We start from the raw sequence: 16,881 nt of genomic DNA, 5'->3' as shown, positions 1-16,881 counted from the left end.
AGTCTCAGTCTCAGTCTCAGGCTCAGTCAGTCTCAGACTCAGTCTCAGTCTCAGACTCAGACTCAGTCTCAGTCTCAGACTCAGACTCAGTCTTAGTCCCAGACTCAGTCTCAGTCTCTGTCTCAGACTCAGACTCAGTCTCAGTCTCAGTCTCAGTATCAGACTCAGACTCAGTTTCAGACTCAGTCTCAGTCTCAGTCTCAGTCTCAGTCTCAGTCTCAGACTCAGTCTCAGTCTCAGACTCAGACTCAGTCTCAGTCTCAGACTCAGACTCAGTCTTAGTCCCAGACTCAGTCTCAGTCTCTGTCTCAGACTCAGACTCAGTCTCAGTCTCAGTCTCAGTATCAGACTCAGACTCAGTTTCAGACTCTGTCTCAGTCTCAGCCTCAGTCTCAGTCTCAGTCTCAGTGACAGACTCAGATTCAGTCTCAGTCTCAGAATCAGTCTCAGTCCCAGACTCAGACTCAGTCTCAATCTCAGTCTCAGTTCCAGACTCAGTCTCAGTCTCAGACTCAGCCCCAGTCTCAGACTCTGTCTCAGACTCAGTCCCAGACTCAGTCTCAGACTCAGTATCAGACTCAGTCTCAGACTCAGTCTCAGTCTCAGTCTCAGGCTCAGTCAGTCTCAGACTCAGTATCAGATTCAGTCTCAGTCTCAGACTCAGTCTCAGATTCAGACTCAGTCTCAGATTCAGTCTCAGTCTCAGTCTCAGTCTCAGTCAGTCTCAGACTCGGTCTCAGTCTCAGACTCAGTCTCAGTCTCAGTCTCAGACTCGGTCTCAGTCTCAGACTCAGTCTCAGTCTCAGTCTCAGACTCAGTCTCAGACTCAGTCTCAGTCTCAGACTCAGTCTCAGACTCAGTCTCAGTCTCAGACTCAGTCTCAGTCTCAGGCTCAGTCAGTCTCAGACTCAGTCTCAGACTCAATCTCAGTCTCAGACTCAGTCTCTCTCTCTGTCTCAGTCTCAGACTCAGTCTCAGTCTCAGTCTCAGACTCAGTCTCAGACTCAGTCTCAGTCTCAGACTCAGTCTCAGACTCAGTCTCTGTCTCAGACTCAGTCTCAGTCTCAGTCTCAGACTCAGTCTCAGTCTCAGTCTCAGACTCAGTCTCAGTCTCAGACTCAGTCTCAGTCTCAGTCTCAGACTCAGTCTCAGACTCAGTCTCAGTCTCAGACTCAGTCTCAGACTCAGTCTCAGTCTCAGACTCAGTCTCAGTCTCAGACTCAGTCTCAGTCTCAGGCTCAGTCAGTCTCAGACTCAGTCTCAGACTCAATCTCAGTCTCAGACTCAGTCTCTGTCTCTGTCTCAGTCTCAGACTCAGTCTCAGTCTCAGTCTCAGACTCAGTCTCAGACTCAGTCTCAGTCTCAGACCCAGTCTCAGTCTCAGACTCAGACTCAGTCTCAGTCTCAGACCCAGTCTCAGTCTCAGACTCAGACTCAGTCTCAGTCTCAGACTCAGACTCACTCCCAGAATCAGTCTCAGACTCAGTATCAGACTCAGTCTCAGTCTCAGACTCAGTGTCAGACTCAGTCTCAGACTCAGTCTCAGTCTCAGTCTCAGTCTCAGTCTCACAGTCAGTCTCAGTCTCAGACTCAGACTCAGTCTCAGTCTCAGTCTCTGTCTCTGTCTCAGACTCAGACTCAGTCCCAGTCTCAAACTCAGTCTGAGTCTCTGTCTCAGACTCAGTCTCAGTCTCAGACTCAGTCTCAGTCTCAAACTCAGTCTCAGTCTCTGTCTCAGACTCAGTCTCAGTCTCTGTCTCAGACTCAGTTTCAGTCTCAGCCTCAGTCTCAGACTCAGCCTCAGTCTGAGACTCAGACTCAGTCTCAGACTCAGTCTCTGTCTCAGACTCAGTTTCAGTCTCAGCCTCAGTCTCAGACTCAGTCTCAGTCTCAGTCTCAGTCTCAGTATCAGACTCAGTCTCGGTCTCTGTCTCAGACTCAGTTTCAGTCTCAGCGTCAGTCTCAGACTCAGTCTCAGTCTCAGTCTCAGTCTCAGTATCCGACTCAGTCTCGGTCTCAGTCTCAGACTCAGTCTCGGTCTCAGTCTCAGACTCAGTCTCAGTCTCAGACTCAGACTCAGTCCCAGACTCAGTCTCAGACTCAGTCTCAGACTCAGCCTCAGTCTCAGACTCAGACTCAGTCTCAGTCTCAGTCTCAGATTCAGTCTCAGTCTCAGTCTCAGTCTCAGACTCAGTCTCAGTCTCAGTCTCAGACTCAGTCTCAGTCTCAGACTCAGTCTCAGATTTAGACTCTGTCTCAGTCTCAGACTCAATCTCAGACTCATTATCAGACTCAGTCACAGTCTCAGTCTCAGTCTCAGTTTCAGACTCAGTCTCAGTCTCAGACCCAGTCTCAGTCTCAGTCTCAGACTCAGTCTCAGTCTCAGACTCAGTCTCAGACTCAGGCTCAGTCTCAGACTCAGTATCAGACTCAGTCTCAGTCTCAGTCTCAGTCTCAGTCTCAGGCTCAGTCAGTCTCAGACTCAGTATCAGACTCAGTCTCTGTCTCAGACTCAGTCTCAGTCTCAGTCTCAGACTCAGTCTCAGTCTCAGTCTCAGACTCAGTCTCAGTCTCAGACTCAGTCTCAGTCTCAGTCTCAGACTCAGTCTCAGACTCAGTCTCAGTCTCAGACTCAGTCTCAGACTCAGTCTCAGTCTCAGACTCAGTCTCAGTCTCAGACTCAGTCTCAGTCTCAGGCTCAGTCAGTCTCAGACTCAGTCTCAGACTCAATCTCAGTCTCAGACTCAGTCTCTGTCTCTGTCTCAGTCTCAGACTCAGTCTCAGTCTCAGTCTCAGACTCAGTCTCAGACTCAGTCTCAGTCTCAGACCCAGTCTCAGTCTCAGACTCAGACTCAGTCTCAGTCTCAGACCCAGTCTCAGTCTCAGACTCAGACTCAGTCTCAGTCTCAGACTCAGACTCACTCCCAGAATCAGTCTCAGACTCAGTATCAGACTCAGTCTCAGTCTCAGACTCAGTGTCAGACTCAGTCTCAGACTCAGTCTCAGTCTCAGTCTCAGTCTCAGTCTCACAGTCAGTCTCAGTCTCAGACTCAGACTCAGTCTCAGTCTCAGTCTCTGTCTCTGTCTCAGACTCAGACTCAGTCCCAGTCTCAAACTCAGTCTGAGTCTCTGTCTCAGACTCAGTCTCAGTCTCAGACTCAGTCTCAGTCTCAAACTCAGTCTCAGTCTCTGTCTCAGACTCAGTCTCAGTCTCTGTCTCAGACTCAGTTTCAGTCTCAGCCTCAGTCTCAGACTCAGCCTCAGTCTGAGACTCAGACTCAGTCTCAGACTCAGTCTCTGTCTCAGACTCAGTTTCAGTCTCAGCCTCAGTCTCAGACTCAGTCTCAGTCTCAGTCTCAGTCTCAGTATCAGACTCAGTCTCGGTCTCTGTCTCAGACTCAGTTTCAGTCTCAGCGTCAGTCTCAGACTCAGTCTCAGTCTCAGTCTCAGTCTCAGTATCCGACTCAGTCTCGGTCTCAGTCTCAGACTCAGTCTCGGTCTCAGTCTCAGACTCAGTCTCAGTCTCAGACTCAGACTCAGTCCCAGACTCAGTCTCAGACTCAGTCTCAGACTCAGCCTCAGTCTCAGACTCAGACTCAGTCTCAGTCTCAGTCTCAGATTCAGTCTCAGTCTCAGTCTCAGTCTCAGACTCAGTCTCAGTCTCAGTCTCAGACTCAGTCTCAGTCTCAGACTCAGTCTCAGATTTAGACTCTGTCTCAGTCTCAGACTCAATCTCAGACTCATTATCAGACTCAGTCACAGTCTCAGTCTCAGTCTCAGTTTCAGACTCAGTCTCAGTCTCAGACCCAGTCTCAGTCTCAGTCTCAGACTCAGTCTCAGTCTCAGACTCAGTCTCAGACTCAGGCTCAGTCTCAGACTCAGTATCAGACTCAGTCTCAGTCTCAGTCTCAGTCTCAGTCTCAGGCTCAGTCAGTCTCAGACTCAGTATCAGACTCAGTCTCAGTCTCAGACTCAGTCTCAGATTCAGACTCAGTCTCAGACTCAGTCTCAGTCTCAGTCTCAGACAGTCTCAGACTCACACTCAGTCTCAGTCTCAGTCTCAGCTTCAGATTCAGACTCAGTCTCAGACTCATTCTCAGTCTCAGACTCCGACTCAGTCTCAGACTCAGTCTCAGACTCATTCTCAGTCTCAGACTCTGTCTCAGTCTCAGACAGTCTCAGACTCCGACTCAGTCTCAGACTCTGTCTCAGTCTCAGTCTCAGTCTCAGACTCAGTCTCAGTCTCAGACTCAGTCACAGACTCAGTCTCAGTCTCAGACTCAGTCTCAGACTCAGTCTCAGTCTCAGACTCAGTCTCAGTCTCAGACTCAGTCTCAGATTTAGACTCTGTCTCAGTCTCAGACTCAGTCTCAGTCTCAGTCTCAGACTCAGTCTCAGACTCAGTCTCAGTCTCAGACTCAGTCTCAGTCTCAGACTCAGTCTCAGATTTAGACTCTGTCTCAGTCTCAGACTCAGTCTCAGTCTCAGTCTCAGTCTCAGACTCAGACTCAGTCTCAGTCTCAGTCTCTGTCTCTGTCTCAGACTCAGACTCAGTCCCAGTCTCAAACTCAGTCTCAGTCTCTGTCTCAGACTCAGTCTCAGTCTCAGACTCAGTCTCAGTCTCAAACTCAGTCTCAGTCTCTGTCTCAGACTCAGTCTCAGTCTCTGTCTCAGACTCAGTTTCAGTCTCAGCCTCAGTCTCAGACTCAGCCTCAGTCTGAGACTCAGATTCAGTCTCAGACTCAGTCTCTGTCTCAGACTCAGTTTCAGTCTCAGCCTCAGTCTCAGACTCAGTCTCAGTCTCAGTCTCAGTATCAGACTCAGTCTCGGTCTCAGTCTCAGACTCAGTCTCGGTCTCAGTCTCAGACTCAGTCTCAGTCTCAGACTCAGACTCAGTCCCAGACTCAGTCTCAGACTCAGTCTCAGACTCAGCCTCAGTCTGAGACTCAGAATCAGTCTTAGTCTCAGTCTCAGTCTCAGATTCAGTCTCAGTCTCAGTCTCAGTCTCAGTCTCAGACTCAGTCTCAGTCTCAGTCTCAGTCTCAGTCTCAGTCTCAGTCTCAGACTCAGTCTCAGTCTCAGTCTCAGTCTCAGTTTCAGACTCAGTCTCAGTCTCAGACCCAGTCTCAGTCTCAGACTCAGTCTCAGTCTCAGTATCAGACTCAGTCTCAGTCTCAGTCTCAGTCTCAGGCTCAGTCAGTCTCAGACTCAGTATCAGACTCAGTCTCAGTCTCAGACTCAGTCTCAGATTCAGACTCAGTCTCAGACTCAGTCTCAGTCTCAGACTCAGTCTCAGTCTCAGACAGTCTCAGACTCACACTCAGTCTCAGTCTCAGTCTCAGCTTCAGATTCAGACTCAGTCTCAGACTCATTCTCAGTCTCAGACTCCGACTCAGTCTCAGACTCAGTCTCAGACTCATTCTCAGTCTCAGACTCTGTCTCAGTCTCAGACAGTCTCAGACTCCGACTCAGTCTCAGACTCAGTCTCAGTCTCAGTCTCAGACTCAGTCTCAGACTCAGTCTCAGTCTCAGACTCAGTCTCAGTCACATACTCAGTCTCAGACTCAATCTCAGTCTCAGACTCAGTCTGAGTCTCAGTCTCAGACTCAGTCTCAGACTCAGTATCAGACTCAGTATCAGACTCAGTCTCAGTCTCAGACTCAGTCTCAGATTCAGACTCAGTCTCAGACTCAGTCTCAGTCTCAGACTCAGTCTCAGTCTCAGACAGTCTCAGACTCACACTCAGTCTCAGTCTCAGTCTCAGCTTCAGATTCAGACTCAGTCTCAGACTCTGTCTCAGTCTCAGTCTCAGTCTCAGACTCAGTCTCAGTCTCAGTCTCAGACTCAGTCTCAGACTCAGTCTCAGTCTCAGACTCAGTCTCAGACTCAGTCTCAGTCTCAGACTCAGTCTCAGTCTCAGACTCAGTCTCAGACTCAATCTCAGTCTCAGACTCAGTCTCAAACTCAGTCTCAGTCTCTGTCTCAGACTCAGTCCCAGTCTCAGACTCAGTCTCAGACTCAGTCTCTGTCTATGTCTCAGTCTCAGACTCAGTCTCAGTCTCAGTTTCAGACTCAGTCTCAGTCTCAGTCTCAGTGTCAGACTCAGATTCAGTCTCAGTCTCAGACTCAGTCTCCGACTCAGTCTCAGTCTCAGTCTCAGACTCAGTCTCAGACTCAGTCTCAGTCTCAGACTCAGACTCAGACTCAGTCTCAGTCGCAGTCTCAGTCTCAGTCTCGGACTCAGTCTCAGATTCAGACTCAGTCTCAGTCTCAGTCTCAGTCTCAGTCTCAGACTCAGTCTCAGACTCAGTCTCAGTCTCTGTCTCAGTCTCAGTCTCAGACTCAGTCTCAGTCTCAGTCTCAGACTCAGTCTCAGATTCAGACTCAGTCTCAGTCTCAGACTCAGTCTCAGTCTCAGTCTCAGACTCAGACTCAGTCTCAGTCTCAGACTCAGACTCAGTCTCAGTCTCAGACTCAGACTCATACTCAGTCTCAGACTCAGTCTCAGTCTCAGACTCAGAATCAGTCACAGATTGAGTCTCAGACTCAGTCTCAGACTCAGTCTCAGTCTCAGACTCAGACTCAGACTCAGTCTATGACTCAGTCTCAGACTCAGTCTCAGTCTCAGACTCAGTCTCAGATTCAGACTCAGTCTCAGTCTCAGACTCAGTCTCAGTCTCAGTCTCAGACTCAGTCTCAGACTCAGTCTCAGTCTCTGTCTCAGTCTCAGTCACAGACTCAGTCTCAGTCTCAGTCTCAGACTCAGTCTCAGATTCAGACTCAGTCTCAGTCTCAGACTCAGTCTCAGTCTCAGTCTCAGACTCTGTCTCAGTCTCAGTCTCAGACTCAGACTCAGTCTCAGTCTCAGTCTCAGTATCAGTCTCAGACTCAGTCTCAGTCTCAGTCTCAGACTCAGACTCAGTCTCAGTCTCAGACTCAGACTCAGTCTCAATCTCAGACTCAGTCTCAGACTCAGTCTCAGTCTCAGACTCAGACTCAGTCTCAGTCTCAGTCTCTGTCTCAGACTCAGACTCAGTCTCAGTCTCAGACTCAGTCTCAGTCTCAGTCGCACTCTCAGACTCAGTCTCAGATTCAATCTCAGTCTCAGTCTCAGTCTCAGACTCAGTCTCAGTCTCAGACTCAGACTCAGACTCAGTCTCAGTCTCAGACTCAGACTCAGTTTCAGTCTCAGACTCAGACTCAGACTCAGTCTCAGACTCAGTCTCAGACTCAGTCTCAGACTCAGTCTCAGTCTCTGTCTCAGTCTCAGTCTCAGACTCAGTCTCAGTCTCAGTCTCAGACTCAGTCTCAGATTCAGACTCAGTCTCAGTCTCAGACTCAGTCTCAGTCTCAGTCTCAGTCTCAGACTCAGTCTCAGTCTCAGAGTCAGTCTCAGTCTCAGTCTCAGACTCAGACTCAGTCTCAGTCTCAGTCTCAGTATCAGACTCAGACTCAGTTTCAGACTCAGTCTCAGTCTCAGAGTCAGTCTCAGTCTCAGACTCAGTCTCAGTCTCAGTCTCGGACTCAGTCTCAGATTCCGACTCAGTCTCAGTCTCAGTCTCAGTCTCAGTCTCAGACTCAGTCTCAGACTCAGACTCAGACTCAGTCTCAGTCTCAGACTCAGACTCAGTCTCAGTCTCAGACTCAGTCTCAGACTCAGTCTCAGTCTCAGACTCAGACTCAGTCTCAGTCTCAGTCTCTGTCTCAGACTCCGACTCAGTCACAGTCTCAGTCTCAGACTCAGTCTCAGTCTCAGTCGCACTCTCAGACTCAGTCTCAGATTCAGACTCAGTCTCAGTCTCAGTCTCAGACTCAGTCTCAGTCTCAGTCTCAGACTCAGACTCAGTCTCAGTCTCAGACTCAGACTCAGTTTCAGTCTCAGACTCAGACTCAGACTCAGTCTCAGACTCAGTCTCAGTCTCAGTCTCAGTGTCAGACTGAGACTCAATCTCAGTCTCAGACTCAGTCTCAGACTCAGTCTCAGTCTCAGACTCAGTCTCAGATTCAGCCTCAGTCTCAGATTCAGACTCAGTCTCAGTCTCAGACTCAGTCTTAGTCTCAGACTCAGACTCAGACTCAGTCTCAGACTCAGACTCAGTCACAGATTGAGTCTCAGACTCAGTCTCAGTCTCTGACTCAGTCTCAGACTCAGTCTCAGACTCAGTCTCAGTCTCAGTCTCAGTGTCAGACTCAGACTCAGTCTCAGTCTCAGACTCAGACTCAGACTCAGACTCAGTCTCAGTCTCAGACTCAGACTCAGTTTCAGTCTCAGACTCAGACTCAGACTCAGTCTCAGACTCAGTCTCAGTCTCAGTCTCAGTGTCAGACTGAGACTCAGTCTCAGTCTCTGACTCAGTCTCAGACTCAGTCTCAGACTCAGTCTCAGTCTCAGACTCAGTCTCAGATTCAGACTCTGTCTCAGTCTCAGACTCAGTCTCAGTCTCAGTCTCAGAGTCAGTCTCAGTCTCAGTATCAGACTCAGACTCAGTTTCAGACTCAGTCTCAGTCTCAGCCTCAGTCTCAGTCTCAGTCTCAGTCTCAGTGTCAGACTCAGATTCAGTCTCAGTCTCAGAATCAGTCTCCGACTCAGTCTCAGTCTCAGTCTCAGACTCAGTCTCAGACTCAGTCTCAGTCTCAGACTCAGACTCAGACTCAGTCTCAGTCTCAGTCTCAGTCTCGGACTCAGTCTCAGATTCAGACTCAGTCTCAGTCTCCGACTCAGAATCAGTCTCAGTCTCAGATTCAGACTCAGTCTCAGTCCCAGACTCAGTCTCAGTCCCAGACTCAATCTCAGTCTCAGTCTCAGTCTCGGACTCAGTCTTAGATTCCGACTCAGTCTCAGACTCAGTCTCAGTCTCAGAGTCAGTCTCAGTCTCAGTCTCAGTCTCAGAGTCAGTCTCAGTCTCAGACCCAGTCTCAGTCTCAGTCTCAGTCTCAGACTCAGTCTCAGACTCAGACTCAGACTCAGTCTCAGTCTCAGACTCAGACTCAGTCTCAGTCTCAGACTCAGTCTCAGACTCAGTCTCAGTCTCAGACTCAGACTCAGTCTCAGTCTCAGTCTCTGTCTCAGACTCAGACTCAGTCACAGTCTCAGTCTCAGACTCAGTCTCAGTCTCAGTCGCACTCTCAGACTCAGTCTCATATTCAGACTCAGTCTCAGTCTCAGTCTCAGACTCAGTCTCAGTCTCAGTCTCAGACTCAGACTCAGTCTCAGTCTCAGACTCAGACTCAGTTTCAGTCTCAGACTCAGACTCAGACTCAGTCTCAGACTCAGTCTCAGTCTCAGTCTCAGTGTCAGACTGAGACTCAATCTCAGTCTCAGACTCAGTCTCAGACTCAGTCTCAGTCTCAGACTCAGTCTCAGATTCAGCCTCAGTCTCAGATTCAGACTCAGTGTCAGTCTCAGACTCAGTCTTAGTCTCAGACTCAGACTCAGACTCAGTCTCAGACTCAGACTCAGTCACAGATTGAGTCTCAGACTCAGTCTCAGTCTCTGACTCAGTCTCAGTGTCAGACTCAGATTCAGTCTCAGTCTCAGACTCAGTCTCCGACTCAGTCTCAGTCTCAGACTCAGTCTCAGACTCATTCTCAGTCTCAGACTCAGACTCAGTCTCAGTCTCAGTCTCAGTCTCGGACTCAGTCTCAGATTCAGACTCAGTCTCAGTCTCAACCTCAGTCTCAGTCTCAGTCTCAGTCTCAGTGTCAGACTCAGATTCAGTCTCAGTCTCAGACTCAGTCTCCGACTCAGTCTCAGTCTCAGTCTCAGACTCAGTCTCAGACTCATTCTCAGTCTCAGACTCAGACTCAGTCTCAGTCTCAGTCTCAGTCTCGGACTCAGTCTCAGATTCAGACTCAGTCTCAGTCTCCGACTCAGAATCAGTCTCAGTCTCAGATTCAGACTCAGTCTCAGTCCCAGACTCAGTCTCAGTCCCAGACTCAATCTCAGTCTCAGTCTCAGTCTCGGACTCAGTCTTAGATTCCGACTCAGTCTCAGACTCAGTCTCAGTCTCAGAGTCAGTCTCAGTCTCAGTCTCAGTCTCAGAGTCAGTCTCAGTCTCAGACCCAGTCTCAGTCTCAGTCTCAGTCTCAGACTCAGTCTCAGACTCAGACTCAGACTCAGTCTCAGTCTCAGACCCAGACTCAGTCTCAGTCTCAGACTCAGTCTCAGACTCAGTCTCAGTCTCAGACTCAGACTCAGTCTCAGTCTCAGTCTCAGTCTCAGACTCAGACTCAGTCACAGTCTCAGTCTCAGACTCAGTCTCAGTCTCAGTCGCACTCTCAGACTCAGTCTCAGATTCAGACTCAGTCTCAGTCTCAGTCTCAGACTCAGTCTCAGTCTCAGTCTCAGACTCAGACTCAGTCTCAGTCTCAGACTCAGACTCAGTTTCAGTCTCAGACTCAGACTCAGACTCAGTCTCAGACTCAGTCTCAGTCTCAGTCTCAGTGTCAGACTGAGACTCAATCTCAGTCTCAGACTCAGTCTCAGACTCAGTCTCAGTCTCAGACTCAGTCTCAGATTCAGCCTCAGTCTCAGATTCAGACTCAGTCTCAGTCTCAGACTCTGTCTTAGTCTCAGACTCAGACTCAGACTCAGTCTCAGACTCAGACTCAGTCACAGATTGAGTCTCAGACTCAGTCTCAGTCTCTGACTCAGTCTCAGAATCTGTCTCAGACTCAGTCTCAGTCTCAGTCTCAGTGTCAGACTCAGTCTCAGACTCAGTCTCAGTCTCAGTCTCAGTGTCAGACTGAGACTCAGTCTCAGTCTCTGACTCAGTCTCAGACTCAGTCTCAGACTCAGTCTCAGTCTCAGACTCAGTCTCAGATTCAAACTCTGTCTCAGTCTCAGACTCAGTCTCAGTCTCAGTCTCAGAGTCAGTCTCAGTCTCAGTATCAGACTCAGACTCAGTTTCAGACTCAGTCTCAGTCTCAGCCTCAGTCTCAGTCTCAGTCTCAGTCTCAGTGTCAGACTCAGATTCAGTCTCAGTCTCAGACTCAGTCTCCGACTCAGTCTCAGTCTCAGTCTCAGACTCAGTCTCAGACTCAGTCTCAGTCTCAGACTCAGACTCAGACTCAGTCTCAGTCTCAGTCTCAGTCTCGGACTCAGTCTCAGATTCAGACTCAGTCTCAGTCTCCGACTCAGAATCAGTCTCAGTCTCAGATTCAGACTCAGTCTCAGTCCCAGACTCAGTCTCAGTCCCAGACTCAATCTCAGTCTCAGTCTCAGTCTCGGACTCAGTCTTAGATTCCGACTCAGTCTCAGACTCAGTCTCAGTCTCAGAGTCAGTCTCAGTCTCAGTCTCAGTCTCAGAGTCAGTCTCAGTCTCAGACCCAGTCTCAGTCTCAGTCTCAGACTCAGTCTCAGTCTCAGTCTCAGTCTCAGAGTCAGTCTCAGTCTCAGACTCAGTCTCAGTCTCAGTCTCAGTATCAGTCTCAGACTCAGTCTCAGTCTCAGTCTCAGACTCAGACTCAGTCTCAGTCTCAGACTCAGACTCAGTCTCAGTCTCAGACTCAGTCTCAGACTCAGTCTCAGTCTCAGACTCAGACTCAGTCTCAGTCTCAGTCTCTGTCTCAGACTCAGACTCAGTCTCAGTCTCAGTCTCAGACTCAGTCTCAGTCTCAGTCGCACTCTCAGACTCAGTCTCAGATTCAGACTCAGTCTCAGTCTCAGTCTCAGTCTCAGTCTCAGACTCAGTGTCAGTCTCAGACTCAGACTCAGTTTCAGTCTCAGACTCAGACTCAGACTCAGTCTCAGACTCTGTCTCAGACTCAGGCTCAGTCTCAGACTCAGTATCAGACTCAGTCTCAGACTCAATCTCTGGCTCAGTATCAGACTCAGTCACAGTCTCAGTCTCAGTCTCAGTTTCAGACTCAGTCTCAGTCTCAGACCCAGTCTCAGTCTCAGTCTCAGACTCAGTCTCAGTCTCAGACTCAGTCTCAGACTCAGGCTCAGTCTCAGACTCAGTATCAGACTCAGTCTCAGTCTCAGTCTCAGTCTCAGTCTCAGGCTCAGTCAGTCTCAGACTCAGTATCAGACTCAGTCTCAGTCTCAGACTCAGTCTCAGATTCAGACTCAGTCTCAGACTCAGTCTCAGTCTCAGACTCAGTCTCAGTCTCAGACAGTCTCAGACTCACACTCAGTCTCAGTCTCAGTCTCAGCTTCAGATTCAGACTCAGTCTCAGACTCATTCTCAGTCTCAGACTCCGACTCAGTCTCAGACTCAGTCTCAGACTCATTCTCAGTCGCAGACTCTGTCTCAGTCTCAGACAGTCTCAGACTCCGACTCAGTCTCAGACTCTGTCTCAGTCTCAGTCTCAGTCTCAGACTCAGTCTCAGTCTCAGACTCGGTCACAGACTCAGTCTCAGTCTCAGACTCAGTCTCAGACTCAGTCTCAGTCTCAGACTCAGTCTCAGTCTCAGACTCAGTCTCAGATTTAGACTCTGTCTCAGTCTCAGACTCAGTCTCAGTCTCAGTCTCAGACTCAGTCTCAGACTCAGTCTCAGTCTCAGACTCAGTCTCAGTCTCAGACTCAGTCTCAGATTTAGACTCTGTCTCAGTCTCAGACTCAGTCTCAGTCTCAGTCTCAGTCTCAGACTCAGACTCAGTCTCAGTCTCAGTCTCTGTCTCTGTCTCAGACTCAGACTCAGTCCCAGTCTCAAACTCAGTCTCAGTCTCTGTCTCAGACTCAGTCTCAGTCTCAGACTCAGTCTCAGTCTCAAACTCAGTCTCAGTCTCTGTCTCAGACTCAGTCTCAGTCTCTGTCTCAGACTCAGTTTCAGTCTCAGCCTCAGTCTCAGACTCAGCCTCAGTCTGAGACTCAGATTCAGTCTCAGACTCAGTCTCTGTCTCAGACTCAGTTTCAGTCTCAGCCTCAGTCTCAGACTCAGTCTCAGTCTCAGTCTCAGTATCAGACTCAGTCTCGGTCTCAGTCTCAGACTCAGTCTCGGTCTCAGTCTCAGACTCAGTCTCAGTCTCAGACTCAGACTCAGTCCCAGACTCAGTCTCAGACTCAGTCTCAGACTCAGCCTCAGTCTGAGACTCAGAATCAGTCTTAGTCTCAGTCTCAGTCTCAGATTCAGTCTCAGTCTCAGTCTCAGTCTCAGACTCAGTCTCAGTCTCAGTCTCAGTCTCAGTTTCAGACTCAGTCTCAGTCTCAGACCCAGTCTCAGTCTCAGACTCAGTCTCAGTCTCAGTATCAGACTCAGTCTCAGTCTCAGTCTCAGTCTCAGGCTCAGTCAGTCTCAGACTCAGTATCAGACTCAGTCTCAGTCTCAGACTCAGTCTCAGATTCAGACTCAGTCTCAGACTCAGTCTCAGTCTCAGACTCAGTCTCAGTCTCAGACAGTCTCAGACTCACACTCAGTCTCAGTCTCAGTCTCAGCTTCAGATTCAGACTCAGTCTCAGACTCATTCTCAGTCTCAGACTACGACTCAGTCTCAGATTCAGTCTCAGACTCATTCTCAGTCTCAGACTCTGTCTCAGTCTCAGACAGTCTCAGACTCCGACTCAGTCTCAGACTCAGTCTCAGTCTCAGACTCAGTCTCAGACTCAGTCTCAGTCTCAGACTCAGTCTCAGTCACATACTCAGTCTCAGACTCAATCTCAGTCTCAGACTCAGTCTGAGTCTCAGTCTCAGACTCAGTCTCAGACTCAGTATCAGACTCAGTATCAGACTCAGTCTCAGTCTCAGACTCAGTCTCAGATTCAGACTCAGTCTCAGACTCAGTCTCAGTCTCAGACAGTCTCAGACTCACACTCAGTCTCAGTCTCAGTCTCAGCTTCAGATTCAGACTCAGTCTCAGACTCTGTCTCAGTCTCAGTCTCAGTCTCAGACTCAGTCTCAGTCTCAGTCTCAGTCTCAGTCTCAGAGTCAGTCTCAGTCTCAGTCTCAGACTCAGACTCAGTCTCAGACTCTGTCTCAGTCTCAGTCTCAGTCTCAGACTCAGTCTCAGTCTCAGACTCAGTCTCAGTCTCAGACTCAGTCTCAGTCTCAGTCGCACTCTCAGACTCAGTCTCAGATTCAATCTCAGTCTCAGTCTCAGTCTCAGACTCAGTCTCAGTCTCAGACTCAGACTCAGACTCAGTCTCAGTCTCAGACTCAGACTCAGTTTCAGTCTCAGACTCAGACTCAGACTCAGTCTCAGACTCAGTCTCAGACTCAGTCTCAGACTCAGTCTCAGTCTCTGTCTCAGTCTCAGTCTCAGACTCAGTCTCAGTCTCAGTCTCAGACTCAGTCTCAGATTCAGACTCAGTCTCAGTCTCAGACTCAGTCTCAGTCTCAGTCTCAGTCTCAGACTCAGTCTCAGTGTCAGAGTCAGTCTCAGTCTCAGTCTCAGACTCAGACTCAGTCTCAGTCTCAGTCTCAGTATCAGACTCAGACTCAGTTTCAGACTCAGTCTCAGTCTCAGAGTCAGTCTCAGTCTCAGACTCAGTCTCAGTCTCAGTCTCGGACTCAGTCTCAGATTCCGACTCAGTCTCAGTCTCAGTCTCAGTCTCAGTCTCAGACTCAGTCTCAGACTCAGACTCAGACTCAGTCTCAGTCTCAGACTCAGACTCAGTCTCAGTCTCAGACTCAGTCTCAGACTCAGTCTCAGTCTCAGACTCAGACTCAGTCTCAGTCTCAGTCTCTGTCTCAGACTCCGACTCAGTCACAGTCTCAGTCTCAGACTCAGTCTCAGTCTCAGTCGCACTCTCAGACTCAGTCTCAGATTCAGACTCAGTCTCAGTCTCAGTCTCAGACTCAGTCTCAGTCTCAGTCTCAGACTCAGACTCAGTCTCAGTCTCAGACTCAGACTCAGTTTCAGTCTCAGACTCAGACTCAGACTCAGTCTCAGACTCAGTCTCAGTCTCAGTCTCAGTGTCAGACTGAGACTCAATCTCAGTCTCAGACTCAGTCTCAGACTCAGTCTCAGTCTCAGACTCAGTCTCAGATTCAGCCTCAGTCTCAGATTCAGACTCAGTCTCAGTCTCAGACTCAGTCTTAGTCTCAGACTCAGACTCAGACTCAGTCTCAGACTCAGACTCAGTCACAGATTGAGTCTCAGACTCAGTCTCAGTCTCTGACTCAGTCTCAGACTCAGTCTCAGACTCAGTCTCAGTCTCAGTCTCAGTCTCAGTGTCAGACTCAGACTCAGTCTCAGTCTCAGACTCAGACTCAGACTCAGACTCAGTCTCAGTCTCAGACTCAGACTCAGTTTCAGTCTCAGACTCAGACTCAGACTCAGTCTCAGACTCAGTCTCAGTCTCAGTCTCAGTGTCAGACTGAGACTCAGTCTCAGTCTCTGACTCAGTCTCAGACTCAGTCTCAGACTCAGTCTCAGTCTCAGACTCAGTCTCAGATTCAGACTCTGTCTCAGTCTCAGACTCAGTCTCAGTCTCAGTCTCAGAGTCAGTCTCAGTCTCAGTATCAGACTCAGACTCAGTTTCAGACTCAGTCTCAGTCTCAGCCTCAGTCTCAGTCTCAGTCTCAGTCTCAGTGTCAGACTCAGATTCAGTCTCAGTCTCAGACTCAGTCTCCGACTCAGTCTCAGTCTCAGTCTCAGACTCAGTCTCAGACTCAGTCTCAGTCTCAGACTCAGACTCAGACTCAGTCTCAGTCTCAGTCTCAGTCTCGGACTCAGTCTCAGATTCAGACTCAGTCTCAGTCTCCGACTCAGAATCAGTCTCAGTCTCAGATTCAGACTCAGTCTCAGTCCCAGACTCAGTCTCAGTCCCAGACTCAATCTCAGTCTCAGTCTCAGTCTCGGACTCAGTCTTAGATTCCGACTCAGTCTCAGACTCAGTCTCAGTCTCAGAGTCAGTCTCAGTCTCAGTCTCAGTCTCAGAGTCAGTCTCAGTCTCAGACCCAGTCTCAGTCTCAGTCTCAGTCTCAGACTCAGTCTCAGACTCAGACTCAGACTCAGTCTCAGTCTCAGACTCAGACTCAGTCTCAGTCTCAGACTCAGTCTCAGACTCAGTCTCAGTCTCAGACTCAGACTCAGTCTCAGTCTCAGTCTCTGTCTCAGACTCAGACTCAGTCACAGTCTCAGTCTCAGACTCAGTCTCAGTCTCAGTCTCTGTCTCAGACTCAGACTCAGTCTCAGTCTCAGTCTCAGACTCAGTCTCAGTCTCAGTCGCACTCTCAGACTCAGTCTCAGATTCAGACTCAGTCTCAGTCTCAGTCTCAGACTCAGTCTCAGTCTCAGTCTCAGTCTCAGTCTCAGACTCAGACTCAGTCTCAGTCTCAGACTCAGACTCAGTTTCAGTCTCAGACTCAGACTCAGACTCAGTCTCAGACTCAGTCTCAGTCTCAGACTCAGTGTCAGACTGAGACTCAATCTCAGTCTCAGACTCAGTCTCAGACTCAGTCTCAGTCTCAGACTCAGTCTCAGATTCAGCCTCAGTCTCAGATTCAGACTCAGTGTCAGTCTCAGACTCAGTCTTAGTCTCAGACTCAGACTCAGACTCAGTCTCAGACTCAGACTCAGTCACAGATTGAGTCTCAGACTCAGTCTCAGTCTCTGACTCAGTCTCAGTGTCAGACTCAGATTCAGTCTCAGTCTCAGACTCAGTCTCCGACTCAGTCTCAGTCTCAGTCTCAGACTCAGTCTCAGACTCATTCTCAGTCTCAGACTCAGACTCAGTCTCAGTCTCAGTCTCAGTCTCGGACTCAGTCTCAGATTCAGACTCAGTCTCAGTCTCAACCTCAGTCTCAGTCTCAGTCTCAGTCTCAGTGTCAGACTCAGATTCAGTCTCAGTCTCAGACTCAGTCTCCGACTCAGTCTCAGTCTCAGTCTCAGACTCAGTCTCAGACTCATTCTCAGTCTCAGACTCAGACTCAGTCTCAGTCTCAGTCTCAGTCTCGGACTCAGTCTCAGATTCAGACTCAGTCTCAGTCTCCGA

The sequence above is a fragment of the Chiloscyllium punctatum genome, chromosome 24 (assembly GCF_047496795.1).
Source record: "Chiloscyllium punctatum isolate Juve2018m chromosome 24, sChiPun1.3, whole genome shotgun sequence".
Taxonomy (NCBI): Eukaryota; Metazoa; Chordata; class Chondrichthyes; order Orectolobiformes; family Hemiscylliidae; genus Chiloscyllium; species Chiloscyllium punctatum.
Note: the sequence above shows the minus strand (reverse complement) of the source record.